Raw genomic sequence first — 5,763 nt, 5'->3', positions numbered from 1 at the left:
CGTCTGTGGGTATCCGCCAGCACACACAGGACGTACGTGGCTGTCCGCCAGCACACACAAGACGTCAGTGGATTTCCTTGTGTGTCCGTGTTTGTCCGTCAGCACACACATGACGTCCGTGTGTTCGGCTCCATGTACTGATCTGTGGACCGCAGTCTATCACACAGGACATCTGTGGCTGTCCGTCATCACACACAGGACGTCCGTGACTGTCCGTGTGTGTCCGTGGGTGTCTGCCAGCACACACAGGACGTCCGTGGCTGTCCGTCATCACACACAGGACATCCGTGATTGTCCGTGTGTGTCCGTGTGTGTCCGTCAGCACACAAAGGACGTCCGTGGCTGTGTGTGGCTGTCCGTCAGCCCACACAGGTCCGTCAGCACACACAGGACATCAGTAGCTGTCCGTGTGTGTCCGTCAGCACACACAAGACGTTCGTGGCTGTCCATCAGTACACATATCAGCACATTGGTCCTTGGACTCAGCACGCTGACCTTCCCGTGGACTGTTTGGGTGATTTTGGCCCACGTGGGCTGTCTGTTCAGTACACACAGGACGTCCGTGGGTGTCCGTCAGCACACACATGACGTCCGTGTGTGTCCGTCAGCACACACAGGATGTTCGTGGCTGTCCATGTGTGTCCGTGTGTATCCATCAGCACACACAGGACGTCTATGGCTGTCCATCAGTACACATATCAGCACGTTGGTCCTTGGACTCAGCACGCTGACCCTCCCCGTGGACTATTTGGGTGATTTTGGCCCGCGTGGGCTGTCTGTTCAGTACACACAGGACGTCTGTGGGTGTCCGTCAGCACACACAGGACGTCTGTGGCTGTCTGTGTGTGTCCGTCTATGTCCGTCAGCACACACAGGACGTTCGTGGCTGTCCATCAGTACACATATCAGCACGTTGGTCCTTGGACTCAGCACGCTGGCCCTTCCCATGTACTGTTTGGGTGATTTTGGCCCAGGTGGGCTGTGTGTTCAGTACACACAGGACGTCTGTGTGTGTCCGCCAGCACATACTAGACGTCCGTGGCTGTCTGTGGCTCTCCGTTAGCACACACAAGACGTCTGTGGCTGTCTGTGGCTGTCAGCGTGTGTCCTTCAGCACACACAGGACGTCTGAGGGTGTCTCTCAGCACACACAAGACGTCCATGTGTGTCCGTCAGCACACACAGGACGTCAGTGGCTGTCTGTGTGTGTCCATGTGTGTCCGTCAGCACACACAGGAAGTCCGTGGCTGTCCATCAGTACACATATCAGCACGTTGGTCCTTGGACTCAGCACGCTGACCCTTCCCGTGGACTGTTCGGGTGATTTTGGCCCATGTGGGCTGTCTGTTCAGTACACACAGGACGTCCGTGGGTGTCTGTCCGCACACACATGACGTCCGTGTGTGTCCGTCAGCACACACAGGACGTCCGTGGCTGCCCATCAGTACACATATCAGCACGTTGGTCCATGGACTCAGCACCCTGGCCCTTCCCGTGGACTGTTTGGGTGATTTTCTCCCACGTGGGCTGTCTGTTCAGTACACACATGACATATGTGGGTGTCCGCCAGCAAACACAGGACGTCTGTGGGTATCCGCCAGCACACACAGGACGTCCGTGGCTGTGCGCCAGACACACAGGACGTAAGTGGATGTCCTTGTGTGTCTGTGTGTGTCCGTCAGCACACACATGACGTCCGTGTGTTCGGCTCCATGTACTGATCTGTGGACCGCAGTCGATCACACAGGACATCTGTGGCTGTCTGTCATAACACACAGGACGTCCGTGACTGTCCGTGTGTGTCCGTGGGTGTCTACCAGCACACAGAGGACGTCCGTGGCTGTCTGTGGCTGTCCGTCAGCACACACAGGACATCAGTAGCTGTCCGTGTGTGTCCATCAGCACACACAAGACGTTCGTGGCTGTCCATCAGTACACATATCAGCACATTGGTCCTTGGACTCAGCACGCTGACCTTCCCGTGGACTGTTCGGGTGATTTTGGCCCATGTGGGCTGTCTGTTCAGTACACACAGGACGTCCGTGGGTGTCCGTCAGCACACACATGACGTCCGTGTGTGTCCGTCAGCACACACAGGATGTCTGTGGCTGTCCATGTGTGTCTGTGTGTGTCCGTCAGCACACACAGGACGTCCATGGCTGTCCATCAGTACACATTTCAGCACGTTGGTCCTTGGACTCAGCACCCTGGCCCTTCCCGTGGACTGTTCGGGTGATTTGGGCCCGCGTGGGCTGTCTGTTCAGTACACACAGGACGTCTGTGGGTGTCCGCCAGCACACACAGGACGTCTGTGGGTATCCGCCAGCACACACAGGACGTATGTGGCTGTCCGCCAGCACACACAAGACGTCAGTGGATTTCCTTGTGTGTCCGTGTGTGTCCGTCAGCACACACATGACGTCCATGTGTTCGGCTCCATGTACTGATCTGTGGACCGCAGTCTATCACACAGGACATCTGTGGCTGTCTGTCATCACACACAGGACGTCCGTGACTGTCCGTGTGTGTCCGTGGGTGTCTGCCAGCACACAGAGGACGTCCGTGGCTCTCCGTCATCACACACAGGACATCCGTGATTGTCCGTGTGTCTCTGTGTGTGTCCGTCAGCACACAAAGGACGTCCGTGGCTGTGTGTGGCTGTCCGTCAGCCCACACAGGTCCGTCAGCACACACAGGACATCAGTAGCTGTCTGTGTGTGTCCGTCAGCACACACAAGACGTTCGTGGCTGTCCATCAGTACACATATCAGCACATTGGTCCTTGGACTCAGCACGCTGACCTTCCCGTGGACTGTTCGGGTGATTTTGGCCCACATGGGCTGTCTGTTAAGTACACACAGGACGTCCGTGGGTGTCCGCCAGAACACACAGGCCGTCTGTGGGTATCCGCCAGCACACACAGGAAGTACGTGGCTGTCCGCCAGCATACACAAGACGTCAGTGGATTTCCTTGTGTGTCCGTGTGTGTCCGTCAGCACACACATGACGTCCGTGTGTTCGGCTCCATGTACTGATCTGTGGACCGCAGTCTATCACACAGGACATCTGTGGCTGTCCGTCATCACACACAGGACGTCCGTGACTGTCCGTGTGTGTCCTTGGGTGTCTGCCAGCACACACAGGACGTCCGTGGCTGTCCGTCATCACACACAGGACATCCGTGATTGTCCGTGTGTGTCTGTGTGTGTCCGTCAGCACACAATGGACGTCAGTGGCTGTGTGTGGCTGTCCGTCAGCACACACCGGTCCGTCAGCACACACAGGACATCAGTAGCTGTCCGTGTGTGTCCGTCAGCACACACAAGACGTCAGTGGATTTCCTTGTGTGTCCGTGTGTGTCCGTCAGCACACACATGACGTCCGTGTGTTCGGCTCCATGAACTGATCTGTGGACCGCAGTCTATCACACAGGACATCTGTGGCTGTCCGTCATCACACACAGGACGTCCGTGACTGTCCGTGTGTGTCCTTGGGTGTCTGCCAGCACACACAGGACGTCCGTGGCTGTCCGTCATCACACACAGGACATCCGTGATTGTCCGTGTGTGTCTGTGTGTGTCCGTCAGCACACAATGGACGTCAGTGGCTGTGTGTGGCTGTCCGTCAGCACACACAGGTCCGTCAGCACACACAGGACATCAGTAGCTGTCCGTGTGTGTCCGTCAGCACACACAAGACGTTCGTGGCTGTCCATCAGTACACATATCAGCACATTAGTCCTTGGACTCAGCACGCTGACCTTCCCGTGGACTGTTCGGCTGATTTTGGCCCACGTGGGCTGTCTGTTCAGTACCCACAGGACGTCCGTGGGTGTCTGTCCGCACACACATGACGTCCGTGTGTGTCCGTCAGCACACACAGGACGTCCGTGGCTGCCCATCAGTACACATATCAGCACGTTGGCCATGGACTCAGCACCCTGGCCCTTCCCGTGGACTGTTTGGGTGATTTTCTCCCATGTGGGCTGTCTGTTCAGTACACACATGACATATGTGGGTGTCCGCCAGCACACACAGGACGTCTGTGGGTATCCGCCAGCACACACAGGACGTCCGTGGCTGTGCGCCAGACACACAGGACGTAAGTGGATGTCCTTGTGTGTCTGTGTGTGTCCGTCAGCACACACATGACGTCCGTGTGTTCGGCTCCATGTACTGATCTGTGGACCGCAGTCGATCACACAGGACATCTGTGGCTGTCTGTCATAACACACAGGACGTCCGTGACTGTCCGTGTGTGTCCGTGGGTGTCTACCAGCACACACAGGACGTCCGTGGCTGTCTGTGGCTGTCCGTCAGCACACACAGGGCATCAGTAGCTGTCCGTGTGTGTCCATCAGCACACACAAGACGTTCGAGGCTGTCCATCAGTACACATATCAGCACATTGGTCCTTGGACTCAGCACGCTGACCTTCCCGTGGACTGTTCGGGTGATTTTGGCCCACGTGGGCTGTCTGTTCAGTACACACAGGACGTCTGTGGGTGTCCGTCAGCACACACAGGACGTCTGTGGCTGTCTCTGTGTGTCCGTGTGTGTCCGTCTATGTCCGTCAGCACACACAGGACGTTCGTGGCTGTCCATCAGTACACATATCAGCATGTTGGTCCTTGGACTCAGCACGCTGGCCCTTCCCATGAACTGTTTGGGTGATTTTGGCCCATGAGGCCTGTCTGTTCAGTACACATAGGACGTCCGTGGGTGTCCGCCAGCACACACAGGACGTCCGTGGCTGTATGTGGCTGTCCGTTAGCACACACAAGACGTATGTGGCTGTCAGTGTGTGTCCTTCAACACACACCGGATGTCTGTGGGTGTCTGTCAGCACACACAGGACGTCCCTGTGTGTCCGTCAGCACACACAGGACGTCCGTGGCTGTCTGTGTGTGTCCATGTGTGTCCGTCACCACACACAGGAAGTCCGTGGCTGTCCATCAGTACACATATCAGCACGGTGGTCCTTGGACTCAGCACGCTGGCCCTTCCCATGGACTGTTTGGGTCTGTCTGTTCAGTACACACAGGACGTCTGTGGGTGTCCGCCAGCACACACATGACGTCAGTGGCTGTCCGTCAGTACACACAGGACGTCCGTGGCTGTCCGTGTGTGTCCATGTGTGTCCGTCAGTACACACAGGACGTCCGTGGGTGTCCATCAGCACACATAAGACGTCCCTGTGTGTCCGTCAGCACACACAGGACGTCTGTGGCTGTCTGTGTGTCCGTCAGTGTCCGTCAGCACACACAGGACGTCTGTGGCCGTCCATCAGTACACATATCAGCACGTTGGTCTTTGGACTCAGCACCCTGGCCCTTCCCGTCGACTGTTTGGGTGATTTTGGCCCAAGTGGTCTGTCTGTTCAGTACACACAGGACGTCTGTGGGTGTCCGCCAGCACACACAGGACGTCTGTGGCTGTCCGTGTGTGTTCGTGGTCCGTCAGCACACACAAGACGTCCGTGGCTGTCCATCAGTAAACATATCAGCACGCTGGTTCTTGGACTCAGCATGCTGGCCCTTCCCGTGGACTGTTCGGATGATTTTGGCCCACTTTGGCTGTCTGTTTAGTACACACAGGCCGTCCGTGTGTGTTCGTCAGCACACTTAGGACGTCCGTGTGTGTCCGTCAGCACACACAGGACGTTTGTGGCTGTCCGTCAGTACACTCAGAACGTATGTGGCTGTCCATCAGTTCACATATCAGCATGCTGGTCCTTCCATTGGCTGATTTTGGACAACCATAG

Source organism: Brassica napus, unplaced genomic scaffold (assembly GCF_020379485.1).
Source record: "Brassica napus cultivar Da-Ae unplaced genomic scaffold, Da-Ae ScsIHWf_1433;HRSCAF=2022, whole genome shotgun sequence".
In the NCBI taxonomy this organism is placed as follows: domain Eukaryota; kingdom Viridiplantae; phylum Streptophyta; class Magnoliopsida; order Brassicales; family Brassicaceae; genus Brassica; species Brassica napus.
The sequence above is the reverse complement of the archived record's forward strand: the minus strand, read 5'-3'. Positions refer to the sequence as shown.